This window comes from Muntiacus reevesi, chromosome 13, assembly GCF_963930625.1.
Source record: "Muntiacus reevesi chromosome 13, mMunRee1.1, whole genome shotgun sequence".
In the NCBI taxonomy this organism is placed as follows: Eukaryota; Metazoa; Chordata; class Mammalia; order Artiodactyla; family Cervidae; genus Muntiacus; species Muntiacus reevesi.
This window is the reverse complement of record NC_089261.1, coordinates 58,976,078-58,988,661: the sequence shown is the minus strand read 5'-3', so window position 1 is coordinate 58,988,661 and position 12,584 is coordinate 58,976,078. Positions and strand designations below refer to the sequence as shown.

The following is a 12,584-nucleotide window of genomic DNA, read 5'->3' as shown; positions in this document are numbered from 1 at the left end:
TTTATGATGTTGTATTAGTTTCAGGTGTAGAGCAAAGTGTACTCTTATAAATACATATAATCCACTCTTTTTTCAGATTCTTTCCCATAGAGGTCATTACAGAGTATTGAGTAGAGTTACTCATGCTATACAGTAGGTCCTCATAAGTTATTTATTTTATATGCAGTAGTGTGTATATGTCAACCCCAAACTTCCAGTTATCACCTGTCACATTTTTTAAAGTAAATCCAAGCTACAAGCTGTGTTCATTCAGGAAACATTACATATATACTATCTCCAAGATACCATGCAAGGCACAGGGATGAATATATTACTTTTCAGAAGAGAAGAGTCTATAATCTGAAGACTACAAAAAATTGTGATTACATATTTATATTCAAACCACAAAAATGTTGTCAAAAATGACTTCTTATCTGTAAGTCAAAATACATGTGCAGGGTGTGTAATGTACACACATTAAGGATACAAGCTCTAACACAGAGATTCTCTGCTCCTCAAATTTTTGACCTGCCAATCAGCTTATCAAAGAATCAGAGTCTGACCATGGGAAACCCAACAGGTTTATTTTCCCTGATACAAGCACTTAAATGCATTTATATGTATTCTGTTAATGTCTTCGTGGGGTTTTTTTTTTCAGACCCTCTGCTCCCTTATAGTTGTTTGTTGTTTAGTTATTCAGTCTTGACCGACTCTTTGCAACCCCTTGGACTGTAGCCTACCAGACTCCTCTGTTCATGAGATTCTCCAGGGAAGAATACTGGAGTGTGTTGCCATTTCCTCCTCCAGGGGATCTTCGTGACCCAGGGATTGAACCCATGTCTCTTGTGTTGGCAGGAGGATTCTTTACCACTGTGCCACCAGGGGTCCCAACTTAACCATATGCGTGTTGTCAGGCCTGAGGACCTCTTCCATCCTTGTCTGGGGAAGTGCTAACCTTCTCTCCTTTCATATAGCACTACTAATTGCTTTAACAAATTGTACATAAAACTCTCATTTCTCCTCTGAAGACCAGGCACTGGTGCAGAGAATCGTGCTGTGATTATAGATTGAGTCCTCCACTACAACCCTCTCCCCGGCCATGGACTCCTGAATCCATCTAACCTGAACACTACTACTAACTGGACCCCAGCATGTCACTCTCAAATGTGTATTTTTCACTCAGGTGGTACTCAGTGAATATCTGTTGAATGAATGACAACTGAAAAGGGATTACCAGTAGACAGACACAGTGTGTGTTCAACATAAGCTCTACCCACTTTTGGAAAAGCCCTGTTCAAAATTTGTGTCATTTGAACAGTCAAGTAACATTCATCTTCTTCTCACTCGTTTTTATACAAGGGGAATTTAAAATATGCTTAATCAAAAGTGTTCACTGAGCAATTGGATTGCTATTTGGGTTCTACAAAACACCTATGGTTTTAGACCCAGAGGTGGTCTAAGCAGCATTTCAGAAGTCTTTGTGTATACTTTTTATTTCTCATTGTCCTCACCTTCTCTGAAAAGAATGGCTGACAACGTTTCCTTGTGATATCTGAGCTTTTAAGAATGTTGTTTTATCTATTTTTTATGACCAACCTTACACTTGTTAAGTGTAATTTTGGCTTTATGTAACATAAAAAAACCTGCGATAGGGTGCTCTGTGAATTAACAAGATTGGCTGGACAAAAGACAAGAAATCGTTTAAAAACAAATATTCACATTAAATACCTTGGATAGGTAGGCCTTCTGGGGATTTTTCTCTAATGCAACAAAAGCACACCATTTCTGTTTTCAGAAATAGTTTCTCTCAGATCCAGAGCTCGTCTAAAGCCATATTACATAAGTAAGGGCTTTGTTTGTACATTGGCATTTTACATCTTACAATCTTACTAAATCCTTTTTTGATCAATCTGATATTGAACAGATCTATATTGATTTCTTGTACACTTGTTTATGGTATTTGCTTTGCTATATCTAAGATTAAAAGTCAAATTAACAAGTGTAGTCAATTTTCTTAGTGATAAAGAAAAGTCCTCTAGTACCCTTAGACACATTCATCTAGGGATTAAAAAAAAAACTTAAGTGAAGATGTTGTAATAAATGGATCGATTTATTCAATCACTGGGCGGAAGAACATTAGCTCTGGGAAAGGGCTTTCCTCTAAGAGCTTTAGTTACCGAGTTTCTCTTGTGTTGCACCAAATGATTTGCATTTTTAGAGAAATTTCGTGTCTGCAGCGAGTTCCAGTGAAAACATGAATAAATTGCTTTTCTTTCTCTCTTTTTCTGACTTTGTGAAGCTGAATCCATTAGGGGTTGAGTCAAAGTATAATGAAATAAAGGCAGCCACACACCCGATGGAAACCCTGGCTTAAGTTCGGCATTGCCCAAGCCGTTGTCCTGTTAGTGGTCTTCAGGGAGATCCCTGGGGAATGTTGCAGATTTTTTAAACCACTACTTTAGAAACCATCTCTAGTAGACAAGAAAATAGGCAAACAACAATTAGGAACTTGACAGGCTTTCCACAGCAATTCTTTACAAGGTCAAATAAATCCTCTTCTCTGAGCCTTACACAATATAGCTACCTAAGAGGCTCTCCTGTTACTCACCTTCCTTCTTTTGAAATCACTGGAGTGAGGGTGAATATGGCCTTGCCATTTGGTGTTAGTGGTAAAGAACCTACCTGCCAATGCAGGAGATGCAGGTTCTATTCCTGGTTTGGGAAGAGCCCATGGAGGCAGGCATGGCAACCCATTCCAGTATTCTTGCTTGGAGAATCCCGTGGACAGAGGAGCCTGGCAGGCTACAGTCAATGGGGTCACAAAGAGTTGGACACAACTGAAGCAATTTAGCATGCATGAAATAGAATATGAAAAAGAATATACATCTATGTATTATGTGTGTACACTGAATTACTTTGCTGTGCCGCAGAAACTAACATGGCATTTTTCATCATCTACTCGTCAATGAAATATATATCTGACAATAATTAGGATATGATTTTTTTAGAAAAGGAAAGATACACCTATTTGAATGCAGAGTTCCAAAGAATAGCAAGGAGAGATAAAAAAGCCTTCCTTTGTGAAAAAAGCAAAGAAATAGAGGAAAACAATAGAATGGGAAAGACTAGAGATCTCTTCAAGAAAATTAGAGATACCAAGGGAACATTTCACACAAAGATGAGAACAATAAAGGTCAGAAATAGTATGGACCTAACAGAAGCAGAAGATATTAAGAAGAGGTGGCAAGAATATACAGAAGAACTATACAAAAATGATCTTCACGACCCAGATAATCATGATGGTATGATCACTCACCTAGAGTCAGACATCCTGGAGTGTGAAGTCAAGTGGGTCTTAGAAAGCATCACTATGAACAAAGCTAGTGGAAGTGATGAAATTCCAGTTGAGCTATTTCAAATCCTAAAAGATGATGCTGTGAAAGTGCTGCACTCAATATCTCAGCAAATTGGGAAAACTCAGCAGTGGCCACAGGACTGGAAAAGGTCAGTTTTCATTCCAATCCCTAAGAAAGGCAGTGCCAAAGAATGTTCAAACTACTGCACAATTGCACTCATCTCACAAGCTAGTAAAGTGATGCTCAAAATTCTCCAAGCCAGGGCTCAACAATATGTGAACTGTGAACTTCCAGGTGTTCAAGCTGGTTTTAGAAAAGGCAAAGGAACCAGAGATCAAATGGGCGACATCCATTGGATTATCGAAAAAGCAAGAGAGTTCTAGAAAAACATCTATTTCTGCTTTATTGACTATGACAAAGCCTTTGACTGTGTGGATTACCACAAACTGTGGAAAATTCTTAAAGAGTTAAGAATACCAGACCACCTGATCTGCCTCTTGAAAAATCTGTATGCAGGTCAGGAGGCAACAGTTAGAACTGTACATAGAGCAATGGTCTGGTTCCAAATCAGGAAAGGGGTACATCAAGGCTGTATACTGTCACCCTGCCTATTTAATTTATATGCAGAGTACATCATGAGAAATGCTGGGCTGGAAGAAGTACAAGCTGGAATCAACATTGCCAGGAGAAATATCAATAACCTCAGATATGCAGATGACACCACCTTTATGGCAGAAATTGAAGAGAAACTAAGGAGCTTCTTGATGAAAGTGAAAGAGGAGAGTGAAATGTTGGCTTAAAGCTCAACGTTCAGAAAACTAAGATCTTGGCATCTGGTCCCATCACTTCATGGCAAATAGATGAGAAACAGTGACAGACTGTATTTTTTTGGGCTCCAAAATCACCACAATGGTAACTGCAGCCATGAAATTAAAAGACACTTGCTCCTTGGAAGAAAAGCTATGACCAACCTAGATAGCATATTAAAAAGCAGAGACATTACTTTGCCAGCAAAGGTCCATCTAGTCAAGGCTATGGTTTTTCCAGTGGTTATGTATGGTTGTGAGAGTTGGACTATAAAGAAAGCTGAGCGCTGAAGACTTGATGCTTTTGACCTGTGGTTTTGGAGAAGATTCTTGAGAGTCCCTTGGACTGCAAGGCAATTCAACCAGTTCATCCTAAAGGAAATCAGTCCTGAATATTCATTGGAAAGACTGATGTTGAAGCTGACACTCCAATACTTTGGCCACCTGATGTGAAGAACTGACCCATTTGAAAAGACCCTGATGCTGGGAAAGATTGAAGGCAGGAGGAGAAGGGGACGACAGAGGATGAGATGGCTAGATGGCATCACTGAGTCAATGGACACGAGTTTGAGTAAATTCTGGGAGTTAGTGATGGACAGGGAGGCCTGGCGTGCTGCAATCCATGGGGTCGCAAAGAGTCAGACACGACTGAGCGACTGAACTGAGCTGAACTGAAAGCTTGTAATATAAAAGACTACAGGTCAGTTTAAGAGCATCTACCAAATCTACCCAAACTTAAAAGATGTGTCCTGCTTTAAAATTTGTTATATCTTGACCTTTATACTCATCAGGATAGAATAACCGCATCATGATTTCTGCCTCAAAACACCAATGGAAGAGATCACCTTGTTTGTTAACAAAAAGTAGGAAAGTATTACCAATAAAATGCTGATGGTTTTGTTTTGGCCAAGGGTGGGTATTGTTTGGTTGGTTTTCATTGTTGTTTTTGTTTTGTTTGTTTGGTAAAGTGGGACTAACTGCAATCTCAGGCTTTTGTTTACAGAATTGTTATAGGCTATAAAATGAGAAGCTCCATGAATGACAAACCAGTATTACCAAAAACGGGGGTGGGGGTGAAAAAAGAGAAAAGGGAAAGAAAATCAAGAGAAAAAGAAGCATCAGATCATATAGTACCATCAGGTATGTTGGCACTTAAACCATGCTTCACATGGCCAACTGCTGGCACTTGCACCTCGTGATTACTGAATGCAATTTCTTTCTCACACGCACACAAAATCCATTCTCACACTTTGCTCTGTATCCCAGGAGACTGACTTCAGACTGCATCTCACAATCTCGTTGCCTTCTATCTTCCTAGTTTGGATTTATCTAAGGAGTCATCAGTCGGGGAGCAGAGGTTAGGTGGTAGAAAGGTCAGGAGTTATTCACTTACCCCTGACTTCAGCTCAGTTCCGACATCTGTGACACCACAGCTGCTGCTTCTAGGCTTGGTTGGGTAAGCCCTGTTCTAGACTTTCATCCCTCACTCCTGAGTCCAATAACACCCTCCTCTTCCCCTTTACTCTTGGCCTGGGGAAGATAATGGCATGGCATCCTTCCACTGCCAGTTACTGAGTGCCTCAGCATCCCACGTTGTTCAAGTTCTGCTCTTATCTCTCTCTTTTTTAAAAACTTGTTTTAATGGGAGAATAATTACAGTGTTGTGATTGTTTTTGCCATATATCAACATGAATCGGCCATAGGCAGACATACGTCCCCTCGCTCCTGAGCTCCCCTCCCACTTCCCTCCACCCCATCCCTCCAAGCTGTCACAGAGTGCTGGCTTAGGGTGCCCTGTGTCATAAACCAACTTCCACTGGATATTTTCCATGTGGTGATGTGTATGTTTCAATGCTATTCTCTCAAAGCATCCCACCCTCTCCTCCCGCTGAGTCCAGAAGTCTGTTCTCTGTGTCTCCTTTGCTGCCCTTCACGTAGGCTCACCGGTACCACCTTTCTAGATTCCGTATGTGTGTGTTAGTATATGATATTTGTCTTTCTCATTCTGACTTACTGCAGAACTCTGTGTATTAGGTTCTAGGTTCATCCACCTCATCAGAATTGACTCAAATACATTTCTTTTTGCAACTGAGTAATATTCCCTGTGTCTGTGCACCACGACTTCCTTATCCATTCATCTGCCGAGGGCCATCTAGGTGGCTTCCATGTCCTATCCATTGTAAACAGTGCTGCAGTGGACGCTGGGGTACCTGTGTTTTTTTCAATTCCGATTTCCTGGATGTGTATGCCCAGAAGTGGAATTTCTGAGTTGCATGGTAGTTTCATTTCCAGTTTTTTAAGGAATCTCCACACTGTTCTCTATAGTGGTTGTATCAGTTTGCATTCCCACCACCAGTGTGAGAGGGTTCCCTTTTCTCCACGCCCTCTTCAGCATTTATTGCCCTTGTCTCTTAATGGCCCCTTCAATAATGTCTCTTCAGAATCCCAGTTGAATGTGCTGTCTGCTTCCTCCTGACTGATACCCACTCCTCCTCCATTGTGAGTATTAAGTGAAGTGGCTAAAGGCGAGTGAGCACAAGGAATATTAGGAAGCTTCGACTTGCTGAAGAGCTCAGTTGACAAGAGAACAGTGCTAATGAGGCCGTAATGTGTGTCTGGCCGCGCTCCAGGCTCACAGGCTGTGCCTCTGACCCGCCGTTTTACACACCGTCAGTTACAAGGAGGACCATGCCCAAAAGGGCATGCGAGTCTGTGCCAACCCATCACCACTCCTGGGAATAATCATTCAGAGATGAGCCGTTCAGCTGAGATAGCTCCAAAGTCATCTTGGTTCCCAAAGGAAAGCTTTTGTAACATGATTCTAGTGAACATTTTATATAGGTTATTTTAAATAATAAAACCGTCCCTGTCAATATCTTTGTCAAAGATTTTATTTCATTTTGTTACTTAATCTGTAGCTCATTCCTAATGACATAGGTTAAAAGTCAAGTTTATTAAAATATGCCCTATATTGGCAATTGGACTCAGGATTATAAGTATATATATATATATATATATATTCAACTCTCTTCTTTAACATTTTTCTACTGTTGTGATTAACTGAATATGCTGTCGAGAGGATAAGCAGTTAAATTTTAATTTGTTTATTTAAAAATGATTTTCTGATTATCAAGTGTGAATGACAAATTTCAGTGCGTATACTCTGTTCTCAGTACAGTTACCTTTTAAAACCACATTGTAATAGGCCATTGTAGATGTACTACTGTGTTAATGCTGATATACTGGGCTTACTCCCATGGTGTTAATTCTATATGATCTGAATACATGGGGCAAAGGTAGTGACTTCTCCATTTTTTGGAAGTCAGTTTCTGAGACACTCTACTCTCAGCATGAAAAAGAGCTATTTCTACTAAAATTGAATCTATGGCTTTAAGTAAATTGTACTGCAATGAAAAAGTAAAATATAAGCTCCTCATTAACAATGTCATAATGCTACAATCGCCCAGAAGATAGGAGCAGTTTTCATACATGGTATTTATTCGTAATCATTTTCATAAAACACAATCTGAATTTTATTTTTTAACAATACCCTTTGAGACATTTTGATAAGGTCGACAGAAAGCACAGTCTTTTAACATGAGGTGATCAACTTTTTGACAATAGCAGGACCAGCAGACCTAATGGAGGAATAGCCTGCAGGGTCCAGCTAAATATAATATACGAACGTAATCAACCTCTATGATGACTATTCAGAAGTAATCCCTTTAGCTTTGAACTGCAACACATATTTCAACAAGGCAAAACCCTTATGAAGAAATTCTCTGCAGGCCACACTGATACAATACAGCCTTCACACCCTGCTCGATGTGTTTGCTGCTTATGGTGAGTTTTAAATTTAAGGTAATGACTGCTGTGTATTCATGTGAGCACACAACGATACTTTTGATTTGTTGTGGAAAGGTTGAATCCATTACCAGGGGTCTAGTCTATAAACTCTGACACAACCTTTACGTATGAGTTATTATTTACCCTTTTCTAGTAAGGCCACTAAAGATGTTTTGCATGACAAAATGATAAAATTTCATTCACCTTTTCAGCCACAGAACTGCCAGGGAACATCTTTTCCATTTCAATTTATACTCACTTACAGAAAGCATTTTAAAAATCTCATTTGTGTATAATACTGTATTATATGAAAATTATATGCCATTGTCTTCGTGTAAAGGAATGGGATTGTAGGTTTATCGCAGTTCGGCATCGTTGACTTATTCTATTGCTCTTTGGTACAAGGTTAGGCTAAAAGCTGGTGAAATCAGATCCTTTTCTTGCCCACTTATGGGAATCTATGCTTTGAGAGTCTTTGGTTCAGATGGTAAAGAATCTACGTGGAATGCAGTGTTGGCCATCAGATTGGTTATATTCTTTGCAGCCGAAGATGGAGAAGCTTTATACAGTCAACAAAAACAAGACCAGGAACTGACCATGGCTCAGATCATGAACTCCTTAAATTGAAGAAAGTAGGGAAAACCATTAGGCCATTCAGGCCTAATTAAATCCCTTATGATTATTCAGTGGAAGTGACAAATAGATTCAAGAGATTAGATCTGATAGAGTGCCTGAAGAACTATGGATGGAGGTTCATTGTACAGGAGGCCTTGATCAAAACCATCCCAAGAAAAAGAAATTCAAAAAGGCAAAGTGATTGTCTGAGGAGGCCTTACAAATAGCTGAGAAAAGAAAAGAAGCAAAAGGCAAAGGAGAAAAGGAAAGATATATCTATCTGAATGCAGAGTTCCAAAGAATAGCAAGCAGAGGGTTTAAAAAAAAAAAAAAAAGCCTAGAGGAAAACAACAGAATGGGAAAGACTAGAGATCTCTTCAAAAATATGAGATACCAAGGGGACATTCCATGCAAAGATGGGAACAATAAAGGACAGAAATGGTATGGACCTAACAGAAGCAGAGGATATTAAAAAGAGATGGCGAGAATACACAGAAGAACTATACAAAAAAGACCTTAATGACCCAGATAACCACGATGGTGTGATCACTCACCTAGAGCCAAACATCCTGGAGTGCAAAGTCAAATGGGCCTTAGGAAGTGTCACTACAAACGAAGCTAGTGGAGGTGATGGAATTCCAGTTGAGCTATTTCAAATCCTAAAAGATGATGCTGTGAAAGTGCTACACTCAATATGCCAGCAAATTGGGAAAACTCAGCAGTGGCCACAGGACTGGAAAAGGTCAGTTTTCATTCCAATCTCAGAGAAAGGCAATGCCAAAGAATGTTCAAACTACCACACAAATGCACTCATCTCACATGCTAGCAAAGTAATGCTCAAAATTTTCCAAGCTAGGCTTCAACAGTATTTGAACCAAGAACTTCCAGATGGTCAAGCTGGGTTTAGAAAATGCAGAGGAACCAGAGATCAAATTGCCAACATCTGTTGGGCCATAGAAAAAACAAGAGAATTCCAGAAGAACATCTACTTCTACTTCGTGGACTATGCTAAGCCTTAGACTCTGTAGAAAATTCTTAAAGAGATGGGAATACCAGACCACTTGACCTGCCTCCTGAGAAACCTGTATGCAGGTCAAGAGGCAACAGTTAGAACTGGTCATGGAACAACAGACTGGTTTCAAATTGGGAAAGGAGTACATCAAGGCTGTACACTGTCACCCTGCTTGGTAAACTTATATGCAGAGTACATCATGAGAAATACTGGGCTGGATGAAGCACAAGCTGGACTCAAGACTGCCTGGAGAAATATCAGTAACCTCAGATATGGAGATGACACCATCCTAATGGCAAAAAGTGAAGAGGAACTAAAGAGCCTCTTGATGAAAGTGAAAAAGGAGAGTGAAAAAGCTGGCTTGAAACTCAGCATTCAAAAAATGATAATCATGGCATCTGATGCCATCACTTCATGGCAAATAGATAGGGAAGCAATGGAAATAGTGACAGACTTATTTTCTTGGGCTCCAAAATCTCTGCAGATGGTGACTGCAGCCATAAAATCAAAAGATGCTTGCTGCTTGGAAGAAAAGTTATGACTAACCTAGACAGTGTAACCAACCATAAACAGAGACATTGCTTTGCCAGCAAAGGTCTGTATAGTCAAAGCTATGGTTTTTCCAGTAGTCATGTGTGGATGTGAGAGTTGGATCATAAAGAAGGCTGAGCACTGAAGAGTTGATACTTTTGAATTGTGGTGTTGGAGAAGACTCTTGAAAGTCCGTTAGACTACAGGGAGATCAAGCCAGTCAATCCTCTAGGAAATCAATCCTGAATATTCATTGGAAGGACTGATGCTTAAGCTGAAGCTCCAATACTTGGCCACCTGATGCAAAGAGCTGACTTATTAGCAAAGACCCTGAAACTGTGAAAGACTGGAGGCAGGGAGGAAAGGAGATGACAGGGGACAAGATGGTTGGACGGCATCACCAACTCAATGGACATGAGTTTGAGCAAAGCTCCAAGAGATGGTGAAGGGCCGGGAAGCCTGGTGTGCTGCAGTCCCAAGGTCAGAAAGGGTCGGACATGCCTGAATGACTGAAGATCAGCTACACAGCGAGTGTGAATGTCTTTTATTTAAACCAGAAATTGTGACCCAAGTTGAGTAAAAGAAAAGCTGTAGATACAGTTATTCTTCTCAGAGAATCTACTTGGAAATATTTCACAATAAAAATCACCTTGGCTCAGCAGCTGGGAAATGAATGTTAAACAATTATTTGAGGCCAGCCAGGTATAATTTCAAAGTTGGAAAGTCCAGGAACAATTTCTCCAGTTTAAGAAATATTATTACACCCTGCCAAACCAAAGGGAATGCTGAATTAAAGACATCAGATAGTATAAAACAGGCATTAGGATGTCTGGATGGTTCTCTATATTGTGATGCATTGAAAATATTCAACTGAGAAGCCCAAGGTAGTTCTTTACTTCAAAGAGTGATGGAATATATTAGTTAAAGTAAAGGCTAAGCTTCTATTACAAAGAGTCCCAAAGGTACAGTAGCGTAAGTATATGGAAGTTTGTTTCTTCCCTAATCCTGAAGTGAGCTGTCTACATTTACAAGGTAGTCCCACAGGCATTCAGAAGGTCATGATCTTCTGTCTTATTGCTCCACCGGCCTCCAGGGCAGGGTTTCTCAATATTGCACTATTAAAATTTTGAGCCAAATAATTTTTTTGTTGGGGAGAATGGTATGACTGTCATGAGCATTGTAAGGTTTTTAGCAGCATCCTTGGTCTCTACCCACTAGATGCCAATTGTACTTCCACCTACCAGTTTTAAAAACAAAAATATCTGCAGATGTTTCCCAATCTTCTCTGTCAAGAAAAATCATCCAGTTGAGAACCACTGACTTGGATGTCATTATCATCTGCATGGTCGAAAGCAAATCATAGTTTTCCATGTTATAGATTGAGGAAATAGAAAATTTAAGGAGAAATGAATGCGCACTGCCTAATGCTCAGACCCAGAAGCAGTATGTATCATTCCATCCACACTCATTGATGAGAACTTATTCATGTGTCTTCAACCAAATATGTATATGCTAATGGGGAAGATTTAGTAGAGTGCAAAAAAAAACTGCTAAGTGAAAGACAGAAGGAATTGCTGGAGCCATGTCTTGTGTATTCAAGAGAGGATGAGATCTAGTAAAGAAGTAGAGGGGTGGGCCTTAGATAGAAGCATGGGGACATGAAATATACAGAACAGAATTAAGAGAATAACTCTTGACACAGAGCTTGGAGAAGCTTTTTCCTACTATGTTTCATTTCCTCTATGAAAATGGAAAATAAACCATCAGATAAGAATTGTGAGGCATATGGAGAGTTGTAGGTTTTGGAAAATGGGAAAAAAAAGAGTAAGTCATCTAGGAAAGTGGAAGAATGAATGGACTTAGGAATGTTGAATAGGATGGCCTGAACATACTAATGACATGCGTGCAGGCTGTCTTGTCCAGCTCTTTGAGACCCTATGGACTGCAGCCTACCAGGCTCCTTTGTCCATGGAATTCTCCAAGCAAGATACTGGAGTGAGTTGCCATTTTCTATTCCAGGGGATCTTCCCAATCCAGGGATTGAGCCTGCATATCATGTGTCTCCTGTATTGGTAGGCAGATTCTTTACCTCTATACTACCTGGGAAGCCGTTAAGAGTTCCCCCTAATGTCTGTGACCATGAATTTAAAGTGAGGCCCACTTGTATGTTTTTCCCACTGAGCCTTATGCTTCAGGACAGAAATAGGCAGAGTGTTGGATTTACCTAGGGTTATAGCCTGGTGCTGTCTATGGGGTCGCATAGAGTGGGACACGACTGAAGTGACTTGTCAAGTGAGTACAACAAAGTGAGAAAAGAGTAAGGAAGTCAGCATATATGCAAGAGGGTGAATGACCATGGAATTTAAATGGTACAAAGAAGGGAAAGAGGAAATCAAAACAGAGAGGAACAATGAAAAGATGGTAGAACTGGAAATCCCA

The 12,584-nt window shown here is 40.0% G+C and overlaps 1 protein-coding gene and 1 pseudogene across 2 annotated transcripts in view; one reads left to right on the top strand and one right to left on the bottom strand.

The window, feature by feature from the left end:
- TTC29 (tetratricopeptide repeat domain 29) overlaps positions 1–12,584 on the top strand; it is a 272,924-nt gene that overhangs the window by 257,469 nt on the left and 2,871 nt on the right. The gene's annotated exons all lie outside the window — the stretch shown is intronic.
- LOC136146209 (U6atac minor spliceosomal RNA) lies at positions 853–956 on the bottom strand (annotated as a pseudogene).